Source organism: Rana temporaria, chromosome 6 (genome assembly GCF_905171775.1).
Source record: "Rana temporaria chromosome 6, aRanTem1.1, whole genome shotgun sequence".
In the NCBI taxonomy this organism is placed as follows: domain Eukaryota; kingdom Metazoa; phylum Chordata; class Amphibia; order Anura; family Ranidae; genus Rana; species Rana temporaria.
Window position 1 is genome coordinate 96484608 of NC_053494.1, and position 14697 is coordinate 96499304.

Sequence of the window (14697 nt, forward strand, 5' to 3'; positions counted from 1 at the left end):
ATGACGCTGAGCACTCAACTTTTTCGGTCGACCATGGCGAGGCCTGTTCTGAGTGAAACCTGTCCTGTTAAACCGCTGTATGGTCTTGGTCACCGTGCTGCAGCTTAGTTTCAGGGTCAGCGGTTTAGACATTAATGACTGTGTGTTGAGTTATTTTTAGGGGACAGCATATTTGCACTGTTATACAAGCTGTACACTCACTACTTTACATTGTAGCAAAGTGTAATTTCTTCAGTGTTGTCACATGAAAAGATATAATAAAATATTTACAAAAATATGAGTGGTGTACTTACTTTTGTGAGATACTGTATGTAGAAGAATACATATTTGTCTAAATTCATGAAGAAATTTGTACACAGAAGGCCTATTTCTCTCAAATATTGTTCAAAATCTGTCTAAATCTGTGTTAGTAAGCACTTCTCCTTTGCCGAGATAATCCATCCACCTCACAGTTGTGGCATATAAAGATGCTGATTAGACAGCCTGATTATTGCAGAGGTGTCCCCTAGGCTGACCCAATAAAGAATGAGGAAGGACATCTGGTTACAAAGGATGGGGTGATAGCGAAGGTATTAAATGTATTCTTCTCCTCAGTCTTCACAAGGAAATTGGGGGGCTTCAATAACCAAAACTGCAGTGTTTATCCTCATGACACATCACAGGAAGCACCTCCATGGTTAAAGCGGTTCTCCACCCTAAAGTGGAGTCCCGCTGATCGGAACCCTCCCCCCCTCCGGTGTCACATTTGACACCTTTCAGGGGGGAGGGGGGTGCAGATACCTGTCTAAAGACAGGTATTTGCACCCACTTCCGGCCCGGCATTCACAGGCAAAAGACGGGCATTGCGTCACATCCCGTCGCCCCCCCCGTTGTGTGCTGGGAACACTCCGCTCCCAGCACACAGCGGGAGCCAATCGGCGGGCGCGGCACGACTCGCGCATGCGCCGTAGGGAATGGGGCAGTGAAGCCGCAGCGCTTCACTTCCTGGTTCCCTCAGCGTGGATGGCGGGGGGAGCAGCAGAGAGACGAGCGATCGCTCGTGCTCTGCTGCGATCGGCGCTGGACTCCAGGACAGGTAAGTGTCCTAATATTAAAAGTCAGCAGCTGCAGTATTTGTAGCTGCTGGCTTTTAATATTATTTTCCCGTGGCACATCCGCTTTAACAGAGGACAGAATTTCCTTACGTACTATTTATTTGACTTGGGATGTTAACCCAAATTTTTTTATTTTTTTTGCTGTCACAATGTAGAGTAAAATATTTCCTATCATCTGTGCCCAGTCTTGCCACAAATAGTTAATCCAGCTCTGAGCAAATCCTCTTTTCTTTTTTTCAGTGAAATAAACTGACAAACAGGAGAAAACTTTTGTCCGTTCCACCCCCTTGCTGTGAATGACAGGTTATTTACATATCTCATGCACTAGCCTGGAGACAGGAATTATTTTTAATTCCCACCCCCACTCCTTTTCTGAAGTCATGTGGTTACTTTACTGGATTTTGACTGGATGTTAGTGATCATAGCAGAATTTAGTGTAAGAAACACACAGGACAAAATGCATGTTGACAAGGGGAGTGTAGAGGTGGGCAGGGAGTCTACTGACATCACGACTCCACCCACCGAGCTCCAGACAACAGACCCACCCACAGAATCTTCAGTTTTTCAGTTCTTATAACAGACAGAGGGGAGACATTTGACAGGTAAGGATACATGCAGGAGGCATGTATATCCTTATAGATCAGCACTATGGCAGTAGTTTAGAAAGGATGAGAGTGGGTTTACATCCACTTTAACATTAATAAATCAACGGGACCAGATGACTGGAATGGTTCCAGCTGATTGGAGAAAAAACAATGTAGCACCAATATTTAAAAAGGGCCCAACATACATCCCTGGGAATTACAGACCAGTTAGCCTAACATCAATAGTATGCAAGCTCTTGGAGGGGATGATAAGGGACTATATACAAGATTTTAGTAATGAGAACGGTATCATAAGCAGTAATCAGCATGGATTCATGAAGAATTGTTTTTGCCAAACCAATCTATTAACCTTCTATGAGGAGGTGAGTTGCCATCTAGATAAAGGAAGGCCCGTAGACGTGGTGTATCTGGATTTTGCAAAAGCATTTGACGCAGTTCCCTCATAAATGTTTACTGTACAGATGAAGGTCCATTGAAATGAACCATAGGGTAAGTATATGGATTGAAAACTGGCTACAAGGGTGAGTTCAGAGGGTGGTGAGAAATGGGGAGTACTCAGAATGGCCAGGGGTGGGTAATGGGGTCCCCCAGGGTTCTGAGCTGGGACCAATCCTATTTAATTTGTTCATAAACAACCTGGAGGATGGAGTAAACAGTTCAATCTCTGTATTTGCAGATGATGCTAAGCTAAGCAGGGCAATAACTTCTCCGTAGGATGTGGAAACCTTGCAAAAAGATCTGAACAAATTAATGGGGTGGGCAACTAAATTTAAAATAATGCATTTGGGTGGCAAAAATATGAATGCAATATATACACTGGGATAAGAACCTCTGGGGGAATCAAGGATGGAAAAGGAGCTAGGGGTCCTAGTAGATGATAGGCTAAGCAATGGCATGCAATGCCAAGCTGCTGCTAACAAAGAAAACAGAATATTGGCATGCATTAAAAAGGGGATCGACTCCAGAGCTAAAATGATAATTCTTCTGCTCTACAAGACTCTGGTCTGGCCGCACCTAGAGTATGCTGTCCAGTTCTGGGCACCAGTCCTCAGGGAGGACGTTCTTGAAATGGAGAGAGTACAAAGAAAGGCAACAAAGCTGATAAAGATTCTGGAAGATATTATTTATCAGGAAAGGGTGCGAGCACTGAACTTATTCTCTCTGGAGAAGAGACACTTGAGAGGGGATATGATTTCAATTTACAAATACCATACTGGTAACCCCACAATAGAGATAAAACTTTTTTGCGAGGGGAGTTTAACACTCATTAAAATTAGAAGAAAGGAGGTTTAACCTTAAATTACGTAGAGGGTTCTTTACTGTAAGAGTGGCAAGGATGTGGAATTCCCTTCTACAGGTGGTGGTCGCAGCGGGGAGCATCGATAGTTTAAAAAAACTATTAGATAAGCACCTGAACGACTACAATATACAGGGATATACAACATAATACTGACATATAATCACACACAAAAGTTTGACTTGATGGACTTGTGTCTTTTTTCAACCTCACCTACTATGTATTTATGTAACCTATGTAATAAAAGGCACTCTAAAGTGTGCAGTTTTACTGTATTGGGGGGTCGGGGGGTCAGAAAACCAGTCAGTATCTGGTGTGACCACTATTTGCCTCACGCAATGCAGCACATCTCCTCCACATAGAGTTGATTGGGTTGTTGATTGTGGCCAGTGGAATGTTGGTCCATTCCTCCTCAATGGCTGTGCGAAGTTGCTCGATATTGGCAGGAACTGGAACATGCTGTTAAATACGCTGATCCAGAGCATCCCAAACATGCTCAATGGGTGACATGTCCCGTGAGTATGCTGACCATTAGGGATGAGCCAAACACCCCCCTGTTAGGTTCGCTCCAGAACCTGCGAACACACCAAACGATTGTGTGAACTTTAGAACCCCGTTAAAGTCTATGGGACTCAAACGTTTGAAATCTAAAGTGCTAATTTTAAAGGCTAATATGCAAGTTATTGTCCTAAAAAGTGTTTGGGGACCTCGGGCCTGCCCCAGGGGACATGTATCAATGCAAAAAAAGTTTTAAAAACGGCCGTTTTTTCGGGAGCAGTGAATTTAATAATGCTTAAAGTGAAACAATAAAAGTGAAATATTCCTTTAAATTTCGTACCTAGGGGGGGTGTAAAGTAGGCATGTGTAATAGCGCATGTTTCCCGTACTTAGAACTGTCTCAGCACAAAGTGTAATTTCTGAAAGAAAAAAAGTCATTTAAAACTGACTCGTGGCTATAATGAATTGTCAGCTCCTGGCAATTCAGAGAGAATTCATTCATAAAAAAAAAAAAAAGTGTGGTGTCCCCCCAAATTCAATTACCAGGCCCTTTAGCGAATGACGCTGCTGGAGTTAGTGACATTTCTAATATAGGTGAGGCGGGGCCACCTGTCACGTGACCCCGCCCCCTCTGACACAAAGGGGAAGCCTGGGCTTCCCCAGTGACGTGGCAGAGGGTGCGTCAGAGGGGGGCGGGGTCACGTGACGGGTGGCCCCAATATAAGAAATGTCACAGCTCCAGCAGTCATTCACCGGGCTGTCTCCGGTGGAGACAGGTGGCCGGCAATGCTGCGCTCTGGATCCCGGACGATCTTCTCATCGATAGACCGGAGAGGAGATCACCTGTCACTGGATACCGACAACGTTGGAGCGGGGAGCCGGGACCGAGAGTAGATTACCACCGCTGGATTTTTTTTTTTAATAAAGGACTTTTTTCCACGGTGTGTGTGTTTTATTATAACTATTTACACTTCCTTTGTGAAATGGTAGGGGTACAATGTACCCCATTACCAATTCACATAGGGGGGGCCAGGATCTGGGGTCCCCTTTGTTAACCACTTGACAACAGCCCTATAGACAAAGTACGTCTACAGGGCGGTTGCTTAACTCTGGGAGGCCGTTAATTAACGTCCTCCCAGAATCGCGCTCCCGCGCGCCCCCTGATAGCGGCGGTTTACCACGTAATCGCTCTGTCTAATGACGGAGCGATCACTTGTAAACAAACCATATAATGATGCCGATTCCTCCCTCCCCTCTCTGTACCGATCGGTACAGTGTGAGAGGAGAGGGGGAGAGCGAAGGCAGCAGCAGCAGCACTGTGGGCTGGATCTGTGACAATTGCAGTCACAAATCCAGCCATCCATCCCTGCGCAATACTCTGCAATACCGTGTGCAATACTCTGCAGTACCCTGCAATTCCCTGTGCAATACTCTGCAATACCCTGCGCAATACTCTGCACAATACTCTGCACAATACTCTGCACAATACTATGCAATACCGCGCAATACCTCAATACTCTGCAATACCGCAATACTCTGCAATACTCCGCAATACCCTGCAATACTCTGCAATACTCCGCAATACCCTGCAATACTCCGCAAAACCCTGCAATACTCCACAATACTCCGCAATACCCTACAATACTCTGCAATACTCCGCAATACCCTGCAATACTCCACAATATTCCGCAATACTCCGCAATACCCTGCAATACTCTGCAGTACCCTGCAATACTCCGCAATACTCCACAATACCCTGCAATACTCCGCAATACTCTGCAATACTCTGCAATACCCTGCAATATCCCACAATACTCGCCACTCACCACTACGATCGGAGCCAGGATACATTTTTTATTTTTTTTATTTCAGGCTTCCCAGCCTAGAGGTGAGATGTGAGGTCTTATTGACCCCACATCTCATTGTAAAGAGGACCTGTCATGCTATATTCCTATTACAAGGGATGTTTACATTCCTTATAATAGGAATAAAAGTGATAAAAAAAATTGGGGGGGGGGGGGGGAAAGTGTCAAACTAAAATAAATAAAGTAAAATGAACAATAAATTATACATATATTTTTTAAAGTGCCCCTGTCCCCGTGTGATCGCACGCAGAAGCAAACGCACACGTAAGTCCTGCCCACATATGAAAACGGTGTTCAAGCTACACATGTGAGGTATCGCTGCGAAAGTTAGAGCGAGAGCAATCATTTTGGCCCTAGACCTCATCTGTAACTAAAAACATGTAACTAGTACAATTAATTAAAGCGTCGCCTATGGGGATTTTTAAGTAGAAAAGTTTGGCGCCATTCCACGAGCGTGCGCAATTTTGAAGGGTGACATGTTAGGTATCTATTTAGTCTGAGTAACTTCATCTTTCATATTATGCAAAAACATTGGGCTAACTTTACTGTTTTGTGTTTTTTTTAAGCACAAACCTGTTTTTTTTTAAAAACATCGGTTCAAAAAATGCCTGCGAAAATACAGTGCGAGATAAAAAGTTGTAATGGCCGCCATTGTATTCTCTAGGGTCTTTGCTAAAGAAGCATATATAATGTTTTGGGGTTCTATGTAATTTTCCAGCAAATAAGTGATGATTTTTACATATAGAAGAGAAATGTCAGGATTGGCCTGGGTGCTCCAGAACGCCTGATGGCGCTCCCTGCATGTTGGGCCTCTGTATGTGGCCACGCTGTGTAAAAGTCTCACACATGTGGTATAGTGATGTTGCGAACCTAAAATGTTGCATTCGCAAATGGCGAACGCGAACTTTCCCCAAATGTTCGCGAACGGGCGAACCGGGCGAACCACCATAGACTGCAGGCGAATTTTAAAACCCACAGGGACTCTTTCTGGCCACAATAGCGATAGAAAAGTTGTTTCAAAGGGACTAACACCTGGACTGTGGTATGCCGGAGGGGGATCCATGGCAAAACTCCCATGGAAAATTACGTAGTTGTCGCAGAGTCCGTTTTTAATCCTTAAAGTGCATACATCACCTAACATTAGTAAATTGTTTGGAATAACGTGCTTTAAAACATCAGGTATGATGTTGTATCGATCAGGTAGTGTAAGGGTTAGGGTTAGGGTTACAGACAGGGTTAGGGTTCACAGTGACAGACCAAACTCTGACAGACCAAACTCCCCGTTTAACGCACCGCAAACAACCGCAAACAGTCCATTTGCGCAACCGCAAACTCCCCATTTACACAAGGTTGGATACCAAGCTAGCCATGTCCCGTTCCTTGTCCTCACTGACGTCATTAAATGTCTCTTCCTCTACCCAGCCACGTACAACACCAAGGGTCCCTGAAGGGTGACAACAAGCCCCCTGGGATGCCTGCTGTGGTTGGTCTTCCACCTCCTCAAAGCCACCTTCCTCCTCTGACTCCTCTTCTTCAGACTCCTCTCTCTGCATTACCCCTTTACATTACACAGCCCCCTGCACCTCTGGACCCCATTATATTACACAGCACCTTGCACCTCTGGACCCCTTTACATTACACAGCACCCTGCACCACTGGACCCCTTTATATTACACAGCACCTTGCACCTCTGGACCCCTTTACATTACACAGCACCCTGCACCTCTGGGTCCCTTTTTATTACACAGCACCCTGCACCACTGGACCCCTTTATATTACACAGCACCCTGCACCTCTGGGCCCCTTTACATTACTCAGCACCCTGCATCTCTGGACCCCTTTACACTACACAGCCCCCTGCACCACTGGGCCCCTTACATTACACAGCACCCCACAGCTCTGGACCCCTTTACATAGCACCCTGCATCACTGGACCCCTTTACATTACACAGCACCCTGCACCTCTGGACCCCTTTACATTACACAGCCCCCTGCACCTCTGGACCCCATTATATTACACAGCACCTTGCACCTCTGGACCCCTTTACATTACACAGCACCCTGCACCACTGGACCCCTTTATATTACACAGCACCTTGCACCTCTGGACCCCTTTACATTACACAGCACCCTGCCCCTCTGGGTCCCTTTTTATTACACAGCACCCTGCACCACTGGACCCCTTTATATTACACAGCACCCTGCACCTCTGGGCCCCTTTACATTACTCAGCACCCTGCATCTCTGGACCCCTTTACACTACACAGCCCCCTGCACCACTGGGCCCCTTACATTACACAGCACCCCACAGCTCTGGACCCCTTTACATAGCACCCTGCATCACTGGACCCCTTTACATTACACAGCACCCTGCACCTCTGGACCCCTTTACATTACACAGCCCCCTGCACCACTGGGCCCCTTACATTACACAGCACCCTGCACCTATGGACCCCTTTACATTACACAGCCCCCTGCACCTCTGGGCCCCTTACATTACACAGCCCCTTGCACCTCTGGACCCCTTTACATTGAACAGTACCCTGCACCTCTGGACCCCTTTACATTACACAGCACTGCACCTCTGGACCCCTTTACATTACACAGCACTGCACCACTGGACCCCTTTATATTACACAGCACCCTGCACCACTGGGCCCCTTACATTACACAGCACCCTGCACCTCTGGGCCCCTTTTTATTACACAGCACCCTGCACCACTGGACCCCTTTACATTACACAGCACCCTGCACCTCTGGGTCCCTTTTAATTACACAGCACCCTGCACCACTGGACCCCTTTATATTACACAGCACCCTGCACCTCTGGCCCCTTTACATTACTCAGCACCCTGCATCTCTGGACCCCTTTACACTACACAGCCCCCTGCACCACTGGGCCCCTTACATTACACAGCACCCCACAGCTCTGGACCCCTTTACATAGCACCCTGCATCACTGGACCCCTTTACATTACACAGCACCCTGCACCTCTGGACCCCTTTACATTACACAGCCCCCTGCACCACTGGGCCCCTTACATTACACAGCACCCTGCACCTATGGACCCCTTTACATTACACAGCCCCCTGCACCTCTGGGCCCCTTACATTACACAGCCCCTTGCACCTCTGGACCCCTTTACATTGAACAGTACCCTGCACCTCTGGACCCCTTTACATTACACAGCACTGCACCTCTGGACCCCTTTACATTACACAGCACTGCACCACTGGACCCCTTTATATTACACAGCACCCTGCACCACTGGGCCCCTTACATTACACAGCACCCTGCACCTCTGGGCCCCTTTTTATTACACAGCACCCTGCACCACTGGACCCCTTTACATTACACAGCACCCTGCACCTCTGGGTCCCTTTTAATTACACAGCACCCTGCACCACTGGACCCCTTTATATTACACAGCACCCTGCACCTCTGGGCCCCTTTACATTACTCAGCACCCTGCATCTCTGGACCCCTTTACACTACACAGCCCCCTGCACCACTGGGCCCCTTACATTACACAGCACCCCACAGCTCTGGACCCCTTTACATAGCACCCTGCATCACTGGACCCCTTTACATTACACAGCACCCTGCACCTCTGGACCCCTTTATATTACACAGCACCCTGCACCTCTGGGCCCCTTTACATTAAACAGCCCCCTGCACCACTGGGCCCCTTACATTACACAGCCCCTTGCACCTCTGGACCCCTTTACATTGAACAGTACCCTGCACTTCTGGACCCCTTTACATTACACAGCACTGCACCACTGGACCCCTTTATATTACACAGCACCCTGCACCTCTGGGCCCCTTTACATTACACAGAACCCTGCATCACTGGACCCCTTTACACTACTTTACATCTAGAGGAAAAGAGATTTCACCTCCAAATACGGAAAGGTTTCTTCACAGTAAGAGCTGTGAAAATGTGGAACAGACTCCCTCCAGAGGTGGTTCTGGCCAGCTCAGTAGATTGCTTTAACCACTTCGTTACTGGCCCATAGTCAAATGACGTCCTGTTTTTAAAGATGGATATCTCAGTAACGGCAGCAGCTGCTGCCACAACTGAGGTATCCATCTTTAGTGCCGACGGTCCTGTACACGATAACGGCGGTCTCCGCGGCGAATTCGCCGCGAGATCGCCGTTATCGGTGGCGGGAGAGGGGCCCCCCCCCCTCCCGCCGCTGTCCCGCGCTCTCCGCCGCTTACCGGAGCCGTCGGTAGCGGCGGAGGGGATCTCGACCATCCGGCAGCTGAGCGGGGACGAGACTGAAGGAAAAATCTCCTTCGCCCGTCCCCCATAGCTCTGCTGGGCGGAAGTGACGTCAAAACGTCAGTCCCGCCCAGCCTCTTAAAGAGACATTTTTTTTTTTTGTCATTTGAAAAAATGACATTTCCAAATTTTTTTTTTTTTTTTTGCATTTAAGCCCAAATATGAGATCTGAGGTCTTTTTGACCCCAGATCTCATATTTAAGAGGACCTGTCATGCTTTTTTCTATTACAAGGGATGTTTACATTCCTTGTAATAGGAATAAAAGTGATAATTTTTTAATTTTTTTTTATTTCAGTGTTAAAAATTGTAAAATAATTAAAAATAAATGCGAAAAGCAAAAAAAATTTTTTTTAAAGCGCCCCGTCCCGACGAGCTCGCGCGTAGAAGCGAACGTATACGCGAGTAGCGCCGACATATGAAAACGGTATTCAAACCACACAAGTGAGGTATCGCCGCGATCGTTAGAGCGAGAGCAATAATTTTAGCCTGAGGCCTACTCTGTAACTCAAAAAATGCAGCCTGTAGAATTTTTTAAACGTCGCCTATCAAGATTTTTAAGGGTAAAAGTTTGACGCCATGCCACGAGCGGGCGCAATTTTTAAGCGTGACATGTTGGGTATCATTTTACTCGGCGTAACATTATCTTTCACAATATATAAAAAAATTGGGCCAAATTTATTGTTGTGTTATTTTTTAATTTAAAAAAGTGAATTTTTTCCAAAAAAAGTGCGCTTGTAAGACCGCTGCGCAAATACGGTGTGACAAAAAGTATTGCAATGACTGCCATTTTATTCTCTAGGGTGTTAGAAAAAAATATATATATAATGTTTGGGGGTTTTAAGTAATATTCTAGCAAAAAAAACTGTTTTAGTCTCGTAAACACTGAATCTGAAAAACAGGCTCGGTAACGAAGGCCTGGATACTTTCCTAAATGTACATAAAATAATTGAGTACTAAGATTTGTAGGTAAAGTTGATCCAGGGTAAATCCGATTGCCTCTTGGGGGATCAGGAAGGAATTTTTTCCCCTGCTGTAGCAAATTGGATCATGCTCTGCTGTGGTTTTTTGCCTTCCTCTGGATCAACTGTGGGTATGGAGTTGGGTGTATGGGATTGTACTGTGTTTTTTATTTTGTTTGTTTATTTTTTGTGGTTGAACTGGATGGACTTGTGTCTTTTTTCAACCTGACTAACTATGTAACTATGTACACAGCACCTTGCACCACTAGGCCCCTTACATTACACAGAACCCCACAGCTCTGGGCCCCTTTACATTGAACAGTACCCTGCACCCCCTTACATTACACAGCCCCCCATAGCTCTAGACACCTGTATGTTACACAGACACCCCCCTAACAGTTCTGGACCCCCTGCATTTTTTTTTAAATGTAATCTACTGTGCCACCAGATATGAGATGTAGCACTGGCAGGTGGGCACAGTTTACCCTGTGAGGCAAAGACACCCTGGCAGACAAAAGACTACTATTTAGTATTGCAGTGAATTTTGTTTTTATATCTTATCAACTGTGCCAACACAATACAGATGAGATGTGGCACTGTCAGGTGGGCACAGTTTACCCTGTGAGGCAAAGACACCCTGGCAGACAAAAGACTACTATTTAGTATTGCAGTGAATTTTGTTTTTATATCTTATCAACTGTGCCAACACAATATAGATGAGATGTGACACTGGCAGGCAGGTGGGCACAGTTTACCCTGTGAGGCAAAGACACCCTGGCAGACAAAAGACTACTATTTAGTATTGCAGTGAATTTTGTTTTTATATCTTATCAACTGTGCCAACACAATATAGATGAGATGTGGCACTGGCAGGTGGGCACAGTTTACCCTGTGAGGCAAAGACACCCTGGCAGACAAATGACTACTATTATGTATTGCAGTGAATTTTGTTTTTATATCTTATCAACTGTGCCAACACAATATAGATGAGATGTGGCACTGGCAGGTGGGCACAGTTTACACTGTGAGCCTGGGCCCCTTTCATTACACAGCACCCCACAGCTCTGGGCCCCTCTACATAGCACTCAGCACCACTGGACCCCTTTATATTACACAGCAGCTTGCACCACTGGGCCCCTTTATATTGCACAGCAGCTTGCACCACTGGGCACCTTTATATTACACATCAGCTTGCACCACTGGGCCCCGTACATTACACAGCACCCCACAGCTCTGGGCCCCTCTACATAGCACCCAGCATCACTGGACCCCTTTATATTACACAGAAACTTGCACAACTGGGCCCCTTTATATTACACAGCAGCTTGCACCACTGGGCCCCTTACATTACACAGCACCCCACAGCTCTGGGCCCCTCTACATAGCACCCAGCACCACTGGACCCCTTTATATTACACAGCAGCTTGCACCACTGGGCCCCTTACATTACACAGCACCCCACAGCTCTGGGCCCCTCTACATAGCACCCAGCACCACTGGACCCCTTTATATTACACAGCAGCTTGCACCACTGGGCCCCTTTATATTACACAGCAGCTTGCACCACTGGGCCCCTTACATTACACAGCACCCCACAGCTCTGGGCCCCTCTACATAGCACCCAGCACCACTGAACCCCTTTATATTATACAGCCGCTTGCACCACTGGGCCCCTTTATATTACACAGCAGCTTGCACCACTGGGCCCCTTTATATTACACATCAGCTTGCACCACTGGGCCCCGTACATTACACAGCACCCCACAGCTCTGGGCCCCTCTACATAGCACCCAGCATCACTGGACCCCTTTATATTACACAGAAACGTGCACAACTGGGCCCCTTTATATTACACAGCAGCTTGCACCACTGGGCCCCTTACATTACACAGCACCCCACAGCTCTGGGCCCCTCTACATAGCACCCAGCACCACTGGACCCTTTTATATTACACAGCAGCTTGCACCACTGGGCCCCTTACATTACACAGCACCCCACCTGGCTCATTCATCCACCTGTCTCATCCCCACGCCTGACTCATCCTCCCACTATCTACATGGCTCATCCTCCGCCTCACTCATCCATCCACCTGACTCACCCCCCCCCCCCACCTGACTGCACGCCCTCTCCTGTCCACCTGTCTCCATCCCTCCACCAGGAGTTCTGATGCTAAAATTATTATTATTTTTTTTTTTATGGGGGGGGGGGGGCCCAAGTAGCTGGTCTCGCCTAGGGTGCAAAATAGTCTAGCACCGGCCCTGCACAGTGGGGGTTATTTACGAAAGGCAAATCCACTTTGTACTACAAGTGCAAAGTGCACTTGAAATTGCACTGAAAATGCACGTGGAAGTGCAGTCGCTGTAAATCTGAGGGGTAGATCTGAAATGAGGGGAAGCTCTGCTGATTTTATCATCCAATCATTTGCATGCTAAAATGCTTTTTTTAATTCTCCTTGCATGCCCCCCTCAGATCTACAGCCACTGCACTTCCAAGTGTATTTTCAGTGCAATTTCAAGTGCAATTTGCACTTGTAGTGCAAAGTGGATTTATCTTTCGTAAATAACCCCCAGTGTCTTTTCTACCAGATAGATAGATAGATAGATAGAGCAGGCAGGCTAGTCAGTTTAGTTAAATTTACAGTGTGTAGAGGATATATATACATCCTAGCGTTGTACATATATTTATACACTGTATTGCTTAGCTAGATCAGCTATTCCTATTGTTAGGCAGTAGATTGTGCTAGCTGCAGTGCTCTAACGTTTTCTATTGCCTGCATAGTGTTTAGTTTACACCTAAACATAGTACTCAGTGTTAGTGGACGTGTGCTATTTAATTGCACATACACGCAGTTGCTGTTACTGCACGTGTGCTATTTATTTGCACATAAACGCAGTCGCTGTTACTGCGCGTGGGCTATTTAATTGCACATAAACGCAGTCGCTCTTACTGCACATATGCTGTTTTTTTGCCCATAAATGCAGTCGCTCTTACTGCACGTGTGCTATTTAATTGCCCATAAATGCAGTCGCTCTTACTGCACGTGTGCTGTTTTTTTGCCCATAAATGCAGTCGCTCTTACTGCATGTGGGCTATTTAATTGCACATAAACGCAGTCGCTCTTACTGCACGTGTGCTGTTTTTTTGCCCATAAACGCAGTCGCTCTTACTGCACGTGGGCAATTTAATTGCACATAAACGCAGTCGCTCTTACTGCACGTGTGCTGTTTTTTGCCCATAAACGCAGTCGCTCTTACTGCACGTGGGCTATTTAATTGCACATAAACGCAGTAGCTCTTACTGCACGTGTGATGTTTTTTGCCCATAAACGCAGTCGCTCTTACTGCACGTTTGCTGTGTTTTTGCCCATAAACGCAGTCGCTCTTACTGCACGTTTGCTGTGTTTTTGCCCATAAACGCAGTTGCTCTTACTGTACGTGTGCTGTTTTTTTGCCCATAAACGCAGTCACTCTTACTGCACGTTTGCTGTTTTTTTGCCCATAAACGCATTAGCTGTTACTGCACGTGGGCTATTTAATTGCACATAAACGCAGTAGCTCTTACTGCACGTGAGCTGTTTTTTTGCCCATAAACGCAGTCACTCTTACTGCATGTGTGCTGTTTTTTTGCCCATAAACGCATTAGCTGTTACTGCACGTGGGCTATTTAATTGCAAATAAACGCAGTTACTGTTACTGCACGTGGGCTATTTAATTGCACATAAACGCAGTCGCTCTTACTGCACGTGTGCTGTTTTTTTGCCCATAAACACAGTCGCTCTTACTGCATGTTTGCTGTGTTTTTGCCCATAAACGCAGTCGCTCTTACTGCACGTGTGCTGTTTTTTTGCCCATAAACGCAGTCGCTCCTACTGCACGTGGGCTATTTAATTGCACATAAACGCAGTCGCTCTTACTGCACGTGGGCTATTTAATTGCACATAAACGCAGTCTCTCTTACTGCACGTGTGCTGTTTTTTTGCCCATAAACGTAGTCACTCTTACTGCACGTTTGCTGTGTTTTTGCCCATAAACGCAGTCGCTCTTACTGCACGTTTGCTGTTTTTTGCCCATAAACACAGTCGCTCTTACT